Below are 16,847 nucleotides of genomic sequence, written 5' to 3' on the forward strand. Positions count from 1 at the left end.
TTCACATTCAGAATTTCTGCTGTGTTACTCTTGGAGATGGCCACATGGTCTGTCTGGAATTCACCCAACATTGTGTTGGGCGACTTCCAAGTATACAGTTTCTAGTTGGGTTTTTTGAATTGTGTTGACATAATTACGAGGCCGAAATTTTCGCAAAAGCTTATCAATCTTTCCCCATTCTTGTTAGTTCTCTTGTGAGCTGCATGGATTCCGGTGATTTTCCTGTATTTTTTCTCTTTGCCTAATTGTGCGTTAAAGTCGCCTAACAAGATTATTACATGGTGTTTGGCAATTTTGTTTGTCGTCTCTTCAAGGTCATTCCAGAAGTCATCCACTTTCTGGCGGTTCTTTTTGTTATAGTTATTTGTGGGTGCGTGTGCGATGATCAAGGTATATGCTTTGTTGGCGATTTGACGGAGAGCGTTGATATACGTTCTGAGGCAGACTGGAAGTCAATGACAGAGTCGCTGATAGATTTGTGGACTGCAAATGCTGTACCAAACTGTTTGAGTCCTTTCTCATTAGTTTTAACTGCTGGTTTTCCTTTGTAGATCCTGTAGTTGTCTGTATCAAAATGGTTTTCGTCCGTAAATCGTGTTTCCTGGATTGCAAGGATTTTGATCTGGAATTTTTGCAGCACGTCTGTAAGTTGTTTGATCTTGCCCAGTTTGAAAAGAGTATTAGTATTAAGTGTACCGATGAAGTGTCTTTGTTTTGTGTTTAATAATTTTGACGTCGTCTGGTTCTCAACCTTAGGCGAAACATGATGCTCCTGGTCCCCCGGAATCCGATGACCAGGTAAAGCCAGCCTTGCGACCGGTGCCCGGGGTAGTGGATTCATTCCCTGTGTTATCATCATGTTTGGTTTTCAAGTTGAAAACTAACTTGGTGGTGGTCCTTCCGAGGAAAGATCATGAGGAATACGACTTGATTGTTGAGATCAAGAAGGTTGCTGCAGCCGCACCGTCTAGGCGAACAGACGCTGACCCCTAACCGCTGGATACCAGGCAGACGTTAGTGGATTTCGGTTGATAGTTTTGGTCCACCCCGGGTATTTTATTTCCCCGGTACCCTCCATATCTGGAGAGCATTCACCTATCCGCCACCTGGGGAGGCGCCCGATGGGAGACTATCAACTCCACATTATTATTATTACTACTATTATTATAGAACGTTCCAAAATACTACTCTTTGTGGATTCTATAATTTCTATCCAGATTTATTTAGTTTAGTTTTATAAAAATTCTGCTGTCTCGAGTTTTTCCTTCCAATGTAATGAAACGACCTTACACGAAACTAAATCGATTCACATTAAAAAATGTACAATTTTACTCATTTTCTTGGACAACTCACGCTTGTCCAAAAATTTGATTATGGAGAAATTGTTTTCGCAAGAAAGCACCTAACACTTCCTGAGACAGTTCCCGTGTACCTTCTATGGATTCCGATTTCCCCGTACTGACCAAGTTAAAGAAAACACTCTGTATGTATAGATAACTCGGCTTCTAGGAGGCTTATCAAGATGAAACATGTACCAGTTTTAAGTTAGACCTAGAAAATGCAACTGTGTAAACCGCATCTAGTTTCGTGCAGTAATTTTTTCGTGATGTGCGTGCAAACACATCGACAGACACAGACACACAAACGAACAAAAATTCTGAAAGTTATTGTTTTGGCTTATATTGCTGTTATAAAGGCCCCCGCATTTCTTAAATATCTCCTATGTGCAGATATTGGCCACTTACAATTTTGTTATGTGTGGAGATGTGTCATAATAGAGAAAACTGATACGCGTAATTGTATACAATAACAGAAGATGAAACGTTCCAGTAAGCATGAGTCCGTAAACAAGCGGTTCGCAAGATAACTGCGAATGTGAGGTTCGGATCCGCCACAGACTTCAGTATGAAACATTGTCCTAGGTAGTATAAACGTGTTTTAAATGTAAACTTTTCTGTCAACTCCCCGTGTAATTGAGCTCAACTTTCACTGAAGGCCTCTCTTAACATGAGATACAGTATCGCTTCAGGACGTGACATGTTACAGTTTGTTTTAGGCCTACACTAGTACGTGTTCAAAAAGGTGTTCCACGTGTCGTCCTCGCATTTGGTGCCAATAGTGCATTCGTCTCTGCAGTGAGTTACAAACTGCTTTAAACATCTCCGTATAATCTCGTAAGGCTGGCAGGACTGTGCAACTCGCTGCTCCAGGTCTTCAACCGCAGCAGCGGCAGTGATTTACAATCCACTTTTGAGATGACCCCAGATAGAGTAATTGAAGTCAGTTGATCTTTAAGACCAAGGTACAGGCTATGCTCAAACCATCCATCTTAGGCCGTAGTGACTTGTAGAATGTCGTCTTACATCAGCAACAAAATGTGCCTCTTCTCCATCAAGCATGTAGCACATTTTGCAACGTTGTGCAAAACAAAGTTGGCCATGGGATAAATTTGTGCCTAATTAGACGAGGACTTGATAGAAAAGTTTACATTTGAAAGACATTTGCATTAACTAGGAGAATATTTCAAAGTAAAGTACGTGGTAGCTCTTAACCATACATTCGCAATGATCTCTCAGTCGGCTCTTTTGTGGACCCATGTTTACTGGAACGTGTTTGATTTTGCTATTGTATACTTTCACGCTTGTCAGTTTTTGCTATTAATTGTACTCCACCGTTTATGTGTCATTTATTATTTCTTTATTAAATTATAGCCTGTTATCTATAATTTAAACACAGGCTCTGTTCATTCTTACACAATTTTACTACTGTCAACAACAATTTACAAACTTCCAGCATGCCGGAGTAGCTTGGGTCTGCAACTTCTGTTAATCAATAGAACGAAAAGGCAGACCAAGTTCCAAATTTTTACTTTTTATTCATTCGATGACTAGTATGCACTGTAAATGTTCTTTTTGCATATTTTAACATCTTCGGAAATGCCATTTTCGACTTTGGTATTATGATTTGAAAATGGATCTCGGTCCGAAAATATTCATTGAATGAACAAAAAGTAAAAATTTGCAACTTGGACTGGTTTTTTGTTCTATTGAACAACAAAAATTTCTGTACACAGACTACTAATTGTACAGTACAAGGGAGGGTCAAGTGGGTGCGCAACGCCCCCCCCCCCTCGCCCCCCCCACACACACACACAGCTCTGAGGGAAAAGAAAAATATAGTATGTACAGATTTTTTCTTTCAAGAAAGTGATTTAAAAGTCGGTATTACACAGGTTCGGAACTAGGGTCGGAACTGCAACTTTTTATGGCTATTTATAGATCGCGATTCGTCTTCCAAAATATTAAAAATACTCTGTACGCTCAGGTCTTTGCCCTCCCCTCTACAAACAGACATGTGGGCGCCTTTAGTACAATATACTACCATAACGAATAACCATAACGAGTTCTATCATTAATGAGAACTACAGCTACTACAAAATCCAACTATTTCTACTACTATTATAATATCAGTTATGGCTGCCACATTCCACAATGCACTCCATCGCTCCTTGGTCCATAGGCACATCCTGCCGGTTCCTTGGGCGTTATGTCGGGCTTTGTGGTTGCATCTGCCTCTTTCGTTGTGTGTCGACTCCCTCATTGCAGTGGACAACTCCCCTAGTCTGAGGGAGCATCATCGTTGCCTGTGAAATGTCTAGACACTGCTGCCCCACGTCACCAGGATTCTAGTTCCTTGGGTGGCGAGACACAGTACATGGCTGCGTTACCACTCTGGTTATGTTTGGATCGCCGTGCAAGCGGGGTCGGCTGTTCGCCTGCAGCAACGGCAGAGCTCAGCTGTCTTCCCCGCATTGCTTCTCTTTCTAATGTCGCAATATCCCTTAGCGCAGCAGATGTGGGTTGATTGACAAGGTAACACGCTACCCAAACCTTTCTTGAAACAGCTTTGGCAATATTGCCCAGGATCTGTCATTCTGTTTCGCAACACAGTATCTTATTGACATCGAGATACCGATTCAGTTGCTGCCAAACTATACAGCAACATCGGCATACGGCGAACATCCCCAGAGAGTACGTTCTGGCATGCCTCCTTCACCTCAGGCACAATCAGAGGTTCGTCTATATATATAATAACAAAATTCTGTTGCAATGTAAATCGATATACAGGATGATCGGTTTCAGGTGCCAGAAAAGTAAAACACTATATACGCGAAACTATGCAAATTTATTGCTTCTTGATTGTACATTCATGTGTAGGAGAGTCTGGAGTTCCTGTCTGAAGTTTGTGTTTCGGCACATTAGCACTCAATATATCCGCCACTGCGAAAGCGGCACATCATACCTCGCGTCCATGTTGTGCTATGTGGTGCGCAGCTTTTTTGGAGTGATTTGCTGAAAGGCCGCAGTAATCTAGCGACGGAATGCCATCTTGTTTATAGATAATGGTGTCCAGTATTCCATATTGTTGTAACTGAGGGACCAAATACTGATACATCATTTCAAGATAATTCCCTCCGCAAAAAAGAATGGGCTGATAACGTTGCACTGGCGTCTGCAAGATCACTAGGCCTGTACGACATTTCGCATAGCGTAATGACCAACCCAATGGCCCGCATCTCGTGGTCGTGCGGTAGCGTTCTCGCTTCCCACGCCCGGGTTCCCGGGTTCGATTCCCGGCGGGGTCAGGGATTTTCTCTGCCTCGTGATGGCTGGGTGTTGTGTGCTGTCCTTAGGTTAGTTAGGTTTAAGTAGTTCTAAGTTCTAGGGGACTTATGACCACAGCAGTTGAGTCCCATAGTGCTCAGAGCCATTTGAACCATTTGAACCAACCCAATGAGCCTGAGCGTACTGTTGTGGCGTAGCGACAGTCGGAACGACTGAGCGCGATAACGTGCTCCTCCTTCGCACACTGTGTTTCCGACTTCCGATGTTTGCGCTGTGAACTACTCGGTGCTGGCTTGCCTCGCGGAGCATAGTTACTAATCGTACCCCCAATATTTTCACATGCATTGCACAAAATTGCTCAGGGATATACAAACTATTTAATAAATGTAACGTTATACTCTTCTGAAATCTGAAACGAATCACCAGGAATAATTAATAAAACTCGGGTGGCTTACTGTTGGGAGCAAATACTTTCGTCTAATGCCATTTCACTGACGGCCATGTCAGTTCAAATAGTTGCTGTCAGTAGTAATCTAGCCCAGGTCCCGTGTGTGAAAAGCATAAACGCGATCACTCAGCTACGGAGGGCGATTATTATACACTGAAGTGCCAAAGTAACAGGTGTAGGCTCGCGTATTCAAATACAGAGACACGTAAAGAGGCAGAATAGTACGGTGCAGAGGTCGGCAGCGCCTATATAAGATAACAAGTGTCTTGCGTAATTGTTAGATCGGTTACTCCTGCTACAAAGACACGTTATCAAGTTGAAACGTCCCCTTAGAAAACATTAAACAATTGCTGTGCTGATAAACATCTTTCAAACAGCTGAGCAAAACTGAACGTACTCAGACATTTCGCTCTTTAGCTATTCTGATCAACACTAAACTGACACACAATATTTTTAGCGCAGCGCAATCTGACTTTCAATAATCCCTATGGCCCTGACTAACATTAAACTATACCTTTCACAAATCACTTACCCCACAAAAATCTTCGTTACTCGAACTACTGCAATACAGCGAGCGCCACTACTGTCAGCTAAATAAAAGATTGAAACTACTGAAGGCACTAACTACTGATAGGCATAGTTAGCAAATGAAAGATTTTGATAGAGAACAAACAATGTATTTACCTTGACAGTGTTCAAAAGTCATAATATATATACCAGTCCATGATATCCAATATTACAAATTTACTCTTTCTGATGGACACACGTCCAGATCGTCCACTCTCAAAATTCCGCCATCTCTCTCCCCACATCCACCACTGCTGGCGGCTCACCTCCAACTGCGCAACGCTACGCCAGTTAACATCCAACTGCCCAACATTACAATAGCCAACAACAATGCAAACCAGCCACAGACTGCACACAGCACAGCCAGTGATTTTCATACAGAGCGCTACGTGGCGTTACCAATAAAAAAACCTAAACAGCCTACTTATAAAGTTTTTAGTGCGTTTGAACGTGGTGTTTAACTCGCACGAGCGATGGGACACAGCATCTCCGACGTAGCGATGAAGTGGGGATTTTCCCGTACTACCATTTCACGAGTGTACCGTGAATAGCAGGAATCCGGTAAAACATCAAATCTACGACATCGCTGCGGCCGGAAGAGGTCCTGCAAGAACGGGAACAACGACGACTGAAGAGAATCGTTCAGCGTGACAGAAGTGCAACCCTTCCTGAAATCGCTGTAGATTTCGATGCTGGGCCATCAGCAAGTGCCAACGTGCGAACCATTCAACGAATCATCATCGATATGGGCTTTCGGAGCCGAAGGCCCACTCGTGTGCTCTTGATGACTGCGCGACACAAAGCTTTATGCCTTGCCTGGGCCCATCAACACCGAAGTTGGACTGTTGATGACAGGAAACATGTTGGCTTGCCGACGAGTCTCGTTTCAAATTGTATCGAGTGGATGGGCGTGTACGGGTATGGAGACAACCTCATGAATCTATGGACCCTGCATGTCAGCAGGGGACTGTTCAAGCTGATGGACGCTCTGTAATGCTGTGGGGCGTTTGCAGTTCGAGTGATGTGGGACCCCTCATACTTCTAGGTGCGTCTCTCCCACAGGTGACACGTATGTAAGCATCCTGTCTGATCACCTGCATCCATATATGTCCATTCATTGTGCATTCCGACAGACTTGGGCAATTCCAGCAGGGCAGTGCGACATTCCACACATCCATAATTGCTACACAGTGGCTGGAGAAACACTCTTCTGTGTTTACAGACTTCCGCTGGCCACCAAACTCCCCAGACATGAACCTTATTGAGCATATCTGGGATGCCTTGCAACGTACTGTCCAGAGGAGATCTGTTGTGGCGTAACAAGCTAGTCACGCCACACTAAGGAGGAAGCCGAAAGGCACGCGTACACACACGCCGACTGGCGTCAAGTCTGGAACAGGATAAGTTATGACTGCTATAAAGAAAATACGTAGCTTTGGAATATACTTAACTTTTAATGCTTCCTTTGGTACATCTCTCTTGACTATACAAATGAGACTCGTAAGATACATGCACTGTGACAATTGGCGCCTTGCTAAGTCGTAGCCATTAACTTTAGCTGAAGGCTATTCTAACTGTCTCTCGGCAAATGAGAGCATAGGCTTCGTCAGTATAGTCGCCAGCAACGTCGTCGTACAACTGGGGCGAGTTCTCGTACGTCTCTCGAGACCTGCCGTGTGGTGGCGCTCGGTCTGCGATCACACAGTGGCGACACGCGGGTCCGACATGTACTAATGGACCGCGGCCGATTTAAGCTACCACCTAGCAAGTGTGGTGTCTGGCAGTGACACCACAAGATCTCCACCCCCGCATGCTCTTACGTATTTATGGACAGTCCTGCGCGATTCAAGGTGTCAATTCCTTCCAGCACTACTTCAGACATTAGTCGAGTCCATGCCACGTCGTGTTGCGGCACTTCTGTGTGCTCGCGGGGGTCCTACATGTTATCAGACAGGTGTACCAGTTTCCTTTGCTTTTCATTGTATTTCTTACGTGAGTAAAAGCTCAAGGAAAAACAACTAATGTCTGTAACATCCGAGAGCGGGGGAGGGCGGGGGGGGGGGGGGGGAGGGGGGGTCGTGGAAGGAATGGGGGCGACTGACGTGTTGTTTGTATGGAGAAATTGTTCTCGAACGGCCCCTGTATGTGGATTGTGTTGTTGTTGTGGTCTTCAGTCCTGAGACTGGTTTGATGCAGCTCTCCATGCTACTCTATCCTGTGCAAGTTTCTTCATCTCCCAGTACCTACTGCAACCTACATCCTTGTGAATCTGCTTAGTGTATGCATCTCTTGGTCTCCCCCTACGATTTTTACCCTCCACGCTACCCTCCAATACTAAATTGGTGATCCCTTGATGCCTCAGAACATGTCCTACCAACCGATCCCTTCTTCTGGTCAAGTTGTGCCACAAACTCCTCTTCTCCCCAATCCTATTCAGTACCTCCTCATTAGCTATGTGATCTATCCATCTAATCTTCAGCATTCTTCTGCAGCACCACATTTCGAAAGCTTCTATTCTCTTCTTGTCCAAACTATTTATCGTCCATGTTTCACTTCCATACATGGCTACACTCCATACAAATACTTTCAGAAAAGACTTCCTGACACTTAAATCTATACTCGATGTTAACAAATTTCTCTTCTTCAGAAACGCTTTCCTTGCCATTTCCAGTCAACATTTTATATCCTCTCTACTTCGACCATCATCAGTTATTTTGCTACCCAAATAGCAAAACTCCTTTACTACTTTAAGTGTCTCATTTCCTAATCTAATACCCTCAACATCACCCGACTTAATTCGACTACATTCCATTATCCTCGTTTTGCTTTTGTTGATGTTCATCTTATATCCTCCCTTCAAGACACCATCCATTCCGTTCAACTGCTCTTCCAAGTCCTTTGCTGTCTCTGACAGAATTACAATGTCATCGGCGAACCTCAAAGTTTTTATTTCTTCTCCATGGATTTTAATACCTACTCCGAATTTTTCTTTTGTTTACTTTACTGCTTGCTCAATATACAGATTGAATAACATCGGGGAAGGGCTACAACCCTGTCTTACTCCCTTCCCAACCACTGCTTCCCTTTCATGTCCCTCGACTCTTATAACTGCCACCTGGTTTCTGTACAAATTGTAAATAGCCTTTCGCTCCCTGTATTTTACCCCTGCCACCTTTAGAATTTGAAAGAGAGTATTCCAGTCAACATTGTCAAAAGCTTTCTCTAAGTCTACAAATGCTAGAAACGTAGGTTTGCCTTTCCTTAATCTTTCTTCTAAGGTAAGTCGTAAGGTCAGTATTGCCTCACGTGTTCCAGTATTTCTACGGAATCCAAACTGATCTTCCCCGAGGTCGGCTTCTACTAGTTTTTCCATTCGTCTGTAAAGAATTCGTGTTAGTATTTTGCAGCTGTGGCTTATTAAACTGATTGTTCGGTAATTCTCACATCTGTCAACACCTGCTTTCTTTGGGATTGGAATTATTATATTCTTCTTGAAGTCTGAGGGTATTTCGCCTGTTTCATACATCTTGCTCACCAGATGGGAGAGTTTTGTCAGGACTGGCTCTCCCAAGGCCGTCAGTAGTTCCAATGGAATGTTGTCTACTCCGGGGGCCTTGTTTCGACTCAGGTCTTTCAGTGCTCTGTCAAACTCTTCACGCAGTATCGTATCTCCCATTTCATCTTCATCTACATCCTCTTCCATTTCCATAATATTGTCCTCAAGTACATCGCCCGTGTATAGACCCTCTATATACTCCTTCCACCTTTCTGCTTTCCCTTCTTTGCTTAGAACTGGGTTTCCATCTGAGCTCTTGATGTTCATACAAGTGGTTCTCTTATCTCCAAAGGTCTCTTTAATTTTCCTGTAGGCAGTATCTATCTTACCCCTAGTGAGATAAGCCTCTACGTCCTTACATTTGTCCTCTAGCCATCCCTGCTTAGCCATTTTGCACTTCCTGTCGATCTCATTTTTGAGACGTTTGTATTCCTTTTTGCCTGTTTCATTTACTGCATTTTTATATTTTCTCCTTTCATCAATTAAATTCAATATTTCTTCTGTCACCCAAGGATTTCTACTAGCCCTCGTCTTTTTACCTACTTGATCCTCTGCTGCCTTCACTACTTCATCCCTCAAAGCTACCCATTCTTCTTCTACTCTATTTCTTTCCCCCATTCCTGCCATTTGTTCCTTTACGCTCTCCCTGAAACTGTACAACTTCTGGTTTAGTCAGTTTGTCCAGGTCCCATGTCCTTAAATTCCCACCATTTTGCAGTTTCTTCAGTTTTAATCTACAGTCCATAACCAATAGATTGTGGTCAGAATCCACATCTGCCCCTGGAAATGTCTTACAATTTAAAACCTGGTTCCTAAATCTCTCTCTTACCATTATATAATCTATCTGATACCTTTTAGTATCTCCAGGGTTCTTCCATGTATACAACCTCCTATCATGATTCTTAAACCAAGTGTTAGCTATGATTAAGTTGTGCTCTGTGCAAAATTCTACCAGGCGGCTTCCTCTTTCATTTCTTAGCCCCAATCCATATTCACCTACTACGTTTCCTTCTCTCCCTTTTCCTACACTCGAATTCCAGTCGCCCATGACTATTAAATTTTCGTCTCCCTTCACTATCTGAATAATTTCTTTTATTTCATCATACATTTCTTCAATTTCTTCGTCATCTGCAGAGCTAGTTGGCATATAAACTTGCACTACTGTAGTAGGTGTGGGCTTCGTATCTATCTTGGCCACAATAATGCGTTCACTAAGCTGTTTGTAGTAGCTTACCCGCGTTCCTATTTTCCTATTCATTATTAAACCTACTCCTGCATTACCCCTATTTGACTTTGTGTTTATAACCCTGTAGTCACCTGACCAAAAGTCTTGTTCCTCCTGCCACCGAACTTCACTAATTCCCACTATATCTAACTTTAACCTATCCATTTCCCTTTTCAAATTTTCTAACCTACCTGCCCGATTAAGGGACCTGACATTCCACGCTCCGATCCGTAGAACGCCAGTTTTCTTTCTCCTGATAACGACAGCTTCTTGAGTAGTCCCCGCCCGGAGATCCGAATGGGGGACTATTTTACCTCCGGAATATTTTACCCAAGAGGACGCCATCATCATTTAATCATACAGTAAAGCTGCATGCCCTCGGGAAAAATTACGACCGTAGTTTCCCCTTGCTTTCAGCTGTTCGCAGTACCAGCAGAGCAAGGCCGTTTTGGTTATTGTTACAAGGCCAGATCAGTCAATCATCCAGACTGTTGCCCTTGCAACTACTGAAAAGGCTGCTGCCCCTCTTCAGGAACCACACGTTTGTCTGGCCTCTTAACAGATACCCCTCCGTTGTGGTTGTACCTACGGTACGGCTATCTGTATCGCTGAGGCACGCAAGCCTCCCCACCAACGGCAAGGTCCATGGTTCATGGTTCATGTGGATTGCAGGCGTCTAAAATAGATTTACGTGAGAATATCTTCCTCCCATCCCCAGCATTGGACACTATGTTCTAACCAAATAAGAACCAAAGCTTAAAAATAAACTGTGCTACTACGTATAAAGTTACCTCCCTTACTTGAATGTTCATTTATATACCAAAGTAAAAAATTTCAACGTTGACCCTCTATTCTTCTTACATTTTTGTAATATAGTAAGGGTGGTACAGTAATCCAGCATACAAAAATTACTTGTCTTGCTATGGCTGTCTTGTTGTCTACGGTGTTTTCTGTGTTCCTGTTTAGACTTACGGGTACAAAATGTTGCTGTAACAAATCTCTGGAATACTGTTATTTTTTTATGACCAGATCAATTTATTTTTACATTCCTTACGAATTTTCTACAACACTACTAATTAAGTAAATATATTGTGCAACATTTCTACACAAGACAAAGAATGTAATTTCTCATATAGTCGTATGAACCAATCTCAATAGCCGCTAAAACCACTCTGGAGCGCTGGGCGGCAGAAGTACGTTATATATCACAAGTCCTGCTTCCTGTTTCTTCTAGAACAGGATATAGTCAATTTGGGTGTCTTAATTGGAATTGCTTTTAGAAATAACTTACATAATGTTTTCTGAAAATAATTATATAGGTGAAGATCTATGCGCCTAGTAGTTAATAACAAAGGTTGCAAATTTTGACTATTTGAAAAGCAGCAGCTTACTGTAGCTGTACACGGTCCACTGCATCATCGATGATTAAATTATAAAAATTATAAATGAAAACAGGAATTTTGTTTATCTTTATAGTAAAGTAGTTCTTGGATCATTTAAGTGGACAATTGTAATTACCAATTTCAGAGTTCAATATCGATGTTGCGAAATAGATCGATACGAAAAATAAAACTTTATTGCCAGAAAAATGGTATTTTGGCGATCAAATATACGCAGAAAATATCTTCAGATGTGGAATGCATATAGGGTAACTTTGGGAACGTTGGGTCATTTTTTTTTCTTCCGCGAAAATTTGTATGTTTTTCAACTTTTTTGTCTTCTGGAGTCATTTTCGTCTAGAGTGTCATATAAACTTAAGTACAGTATATTATAAAGGCACTGCCACTTAAAATACAAGAGATATTAAGTAAAAACTCATAGATGTATAAGTGAGATGAACGTGTGTACTAGGATAGATAGGCCATATAAAAAGGTTACACGTGAAGAAAAGAGTCAATTAAAATTTCATATTTTTATTTGGAATATGTTGTAATGAATGCAGCATTATAATATTAAATATTTTAGTCCAAAACAGTTCGATCAGCTTATTATAAATCTTGACATTGGCTTTTCTAATGAGTTGTTCGTTTTGTTCAAACATTAGCCCTGTCTTCCTTTTACCACAGCAGTTGCACTTATTACCAGCTGTTGAACACACTGAATCCAATCGTCGTTCTTATTAGTTTCGTAATAGATTTCACCACACCCAACACATTCATTATCATCCCACTCATCAAAGTTATTTTCGTAATCTTCTACAATGTCTGCATCTGATGACCACGATGAGCTGTTTGCAGTATTTTCTTTTTTTTTTTTTTTTTTGGCTTCTTCAGTCTGTTTTTCTCTTCATTATACTTACCCTTGACGAATTTTTGTACCTTTTTCCTGTTTCCTTTCTTTTCTTATCCCTCTTTTTCTTTACAGTTTTGTTACTTTGAGCAGTGTTTAGCTCTCTGGATACAGTTGCTGCCTTCCGCCTAAAATTCATGGATTTGTCAGCAGAAGGAACGGGTGATGTTTCTTCTAAAAGTTTTGTCTGTATTGGCTCAGGCGTAATAAGTTTTGAAGTGGTAATCGGAAATTTTAGGTGTAGAATGAGTGGAGCCCGAAGTTGCGTCATTAAGGAACTTTTCTTATGCAGATAACCCTGCTCTTTTGATATGCTTTGGATCAGTAAGTCTTTTGATGAGCTTTGAAGTGGTTGGTTGACATGTGTGTGAGATTCTGCTCTTTCATTTGTTGGCGCGGATATATCTTCCGACAAATCAGCGTAGTTTGAGACTGCAACCATCTTCAGTGGGATTACTGCACATGCCTTGAAACTAAATTTTATTGTGCTCCATCTCTCTCACATTTGCTTTGAGTAGTCCATCTCTCCCAAATAACGATGGTACATCTTTCCCGATTGTGTGGGAGAGATAGAACACTCCGACTTCCATCTGTAGGTAGTGAACTGGGTGGCCATAGTTTCAGGGGTACACATTTGTCAAGCTCGCGGTAAAAAAACAGCGTCAATATTGTGCAAACTAAGCCTTGATATTAAAATTACGTAACCACACGATGAAACTTTGCACCTTCACAGAATGGAGAATGTGGTTTTTATCCAGAACTGATAGCAATACTTTGCACCACGTTTGTTCACGAAAGAGCTTCCTCGCAAGTAGGGGGAGTTGCTCTACAGCGGCGCATTTGTGAAATACGCCACTGGTCCGTCTACCCACAGGTCCAACTCTTCCGGACTTACAACAATTTAAGTATGAAAATTAACTCAGGTCAGGCCATGATTGATACAGAATCGAACACTTCCGCTGACCTACGGAAGTTCCGTGAAGGTAAGGAACAGCATTAAGTACCGGGTGATCAAAAAGTCAGTATAAATTTGAAAACTTAATAAACCACGGAATAATGTAGATAAAGAGGTAAAAATTGACACACATGCTTGGAATGACATGGGATTTTATTAGAACCAAAAATAAAGTTCACAAAATGTCCGACAGATGGCGCTGGACAGCAAAACGTCAGTGACTGCACATGACAATCGTGTATAAAAGGAGCTGTAATGAGAGAGAGAATCAGATTCGCCAGCAGTCCCAGCATATTGACGTTACCTGAAAAGGCGCTTTTAATGAAGCTGTATTACCAGAATGGGGAATGTGCTAGTTCAGCGTTACGATCCTATCGCCATAGGAAGGGGATTCGAACGGGTAAAGTTCCGTTGACAAATGCATCTGTGGCGAGAATGATTTCGAAGTTGGAAGCCACGGGTTGTTTAGACGATAGACGTCGTAGTGGCCGACCGAGCACAAGGCGTAATGCTGCTGAGATAGTTCAGGAAGAAATGGAGACTGTAGGGGGTTCGTCTATGCACGGGGAAGTCAGCGCTCGTGCAGTCGCACGTCGCACCGGCATTCCATACACTAATGTATGGTTAGCACTGAGGCGTACCCTCCGATGCTATCCGTACATAATCCATCGGCATCATGAACTGTTACCTGGCGATTTAGTGAAGCGGGGGGAATTTGCGGTGTGAGCGTTTCAAAAGATGGCGGAAGATGACGATTGGTTGAGTAACGTGTTGTGGACCGACGAAGCTCATTTCACGCTCCGAGGGTCTGTCAACGCCCACAACTGTAGAATTTGGGGTACCGAAAATCCTAGAACTGTCGTGGAAACTCCATTGCACGACGAGAAAGTCACGGTATGGGTTGGATTTACCACATCTACCGTTATCGGGCCTTTTTTCTTCGAGGAAATGCGTGATTCTGGTTTTGTAACTGCTACCGTGACGGATGAGAGGTACGCCGATATGTTACAGAATCGCATCATCCCAGCCTGGCTGATAAACACCTGCTGGAACGTACGATGTTTATGCAGGATGGCGATCCACCCCATATTGCTAGACGCGTGAAAGATCTCTTGCACGCGTCGTTTGGTGATGATCGTGTGCTCAGCCGCCACTTTCGTCATGCTTGGCCTCCCAGGTCCCCAGACATCAGTCCGTGCGATTATTGGCTTTGGGGTTACCTGAAGTCGCAAGTGTATCGTGATCGACCGACATCTCTAGGGATGCTGAAAGACAACATCCGACGCCAATGCCTCACCACAACTCCGGACGTGCTTTACAGTGCTGTTCACAACATTATTCCTCGACTACAGCTATTGTTGAGGGATGATCGTGGACATATTGAGCATTTCCTGTAAAGAACATCATCTTTGCTTTGTCTTACTTTGTTATGATAATTATTGCTATTCTGATCAGATGAAGCGCCATCTGTCGGACATTTTTTGAACTTTTGTATTTTTTTGGTTCTAATAAAACCCCATTGTCATTCCTAGCATGTGTGTCAATTTGTACCTCTCTATCTACATTATTTCGTGATTTATTCAATTTTCAAATTTATACTGACTTTTTGATCACCCGGTACAACTGGCTGGCTCCGCTCTTCCGCAGCCCGCCAACTCCATCAGGGATGCAGTGAGAGTGAGAGGTGGCATGAGCCCCCTCTCATATTTCTATCTTACGATTCTCCTCTCTAGTTGCATGCGGTGGAGGGTTGCTTTTCCTTAACACGCGTACTTCCCACGCAGCGTCTCTCGTCACCCGGGTGGGCCGGTGACAGGCGGGCTCTGTGGAACTGGAGAGAGTTAAGCCGACGTGTGTGAGGCAGTCGAGTGAATGCTTTTCAGACGCCGACATTGTCAAGAGACACGCCCGCTGGGGTGTGAAGTAGCGGCTGGGCTAGAGGTTCCGTTACTTCAGAGAAACTTTGCGAAAACACTTTCTGGCGGGCTACCAGCGAGGCGTGGGAATGACTTGTGTACCCACGCAGTTGTGGCGGGAAAATTCCCGCACTTTCTGCAAAATCAGCACAGAAATTGGCGCCAAGAATCTCCATTGGTGGAATGGTAGTGCTCCGGCAATGGAATGGAATTTCCGCCGGTTTTCGTGTTGCTGATTGGAACGTAACCACGACCACTGTCGTGGGGGCGGGAAGGTTGTGTGTTCGGCCTGTACGGGTGCTCTAGGTAGTCGGCAGTCGCCTTTCGGTCGAGGACGTCGGAGCAACCAGCCCTCGCCTGCGGTACGCCAGATCGTGTTCTGGGAGATAAGAAGACTGTTGGTAATGTACGTCCGCAGCACCGGCAGATAGGGATTTTCCTAGGTGATAATCAGAGCTCAGCAGAGCGCGCCTGTTCATCCTTTTCTAACTTTGTTCAGTTTCGAGTAGCAGCAATTACTATTGGGTTAGCTGTGTGTCTCTCTTGAGATTTGAGTGGAAAGGAATTGGCTCCACATACCACTTCGTCTTAAACCTCACGATCTAAGTTAGGGACAACTTCACCTTTACTGTGTTTGTATGAATCTCCAATTTTAGCCAATTTGATGTTTTATATTTCCTGTGTCTCTTTTTACTATTCTGCGTTTAATCTTAATAAATCATATTGTTATTTTGGACAGAACTTTCTTTCTGTTAATCAATAGAGCAACCCTATCATTCCTCACTATGCTAATGAAACCTTTGTTTATTTAACTTATTTATCAAATTAAATTATTGCAGGTGCCAAACTCTCTTCTACTCCACTAGCAGGGTTGATTAGAGTCAGTTCGCGTATTTGTTTTATCCTTGTGCAACAGCAAAAGTCGGAGTTAGAATAGGGGGGGGGCTTAGAGCATGATTTACACATGTGGATTCTAGTAGAATTTAGTGATAAATACACTACTAGCCCCGGCACCTCGCATAATATGGCGACCCTTGGCCTCGGATCTTTCCTGTGAATCTCTGATAAACAAACAGGATTCTTAGTAGGAACATTCAATTTTTTTCTCTCTATTTTTTTAATGATTAATACCCAAGTTTTTTTTGGTAGTTCCGCGTTTAGTTTTAAGTAGCGGCGCATGACTACAGTTTTGTTTTCAGTGTTTATATTTTTTGTTCATTGTTTTTTTTGTGTTTCGCTGATGTGGTGTCTGTACCGCATCGCACT

The sequence above is a fragment of the Schistocerca nitens genome, chromosome 5, assembly GCF_023898315.1.
Source record: "Schistocerca nitens isolate TAMUIC-IGC-003100 chromosome 5, iqSchNite1.1, whole genome shotgun sequence".
Taxonomy (NCBI): domain Eukaryota; kingdom Metazoa; phylum Arthropoda; class Insecta; order Orthoptera; family Acrididae; genus Schistocerca; species Schistocerca nitens.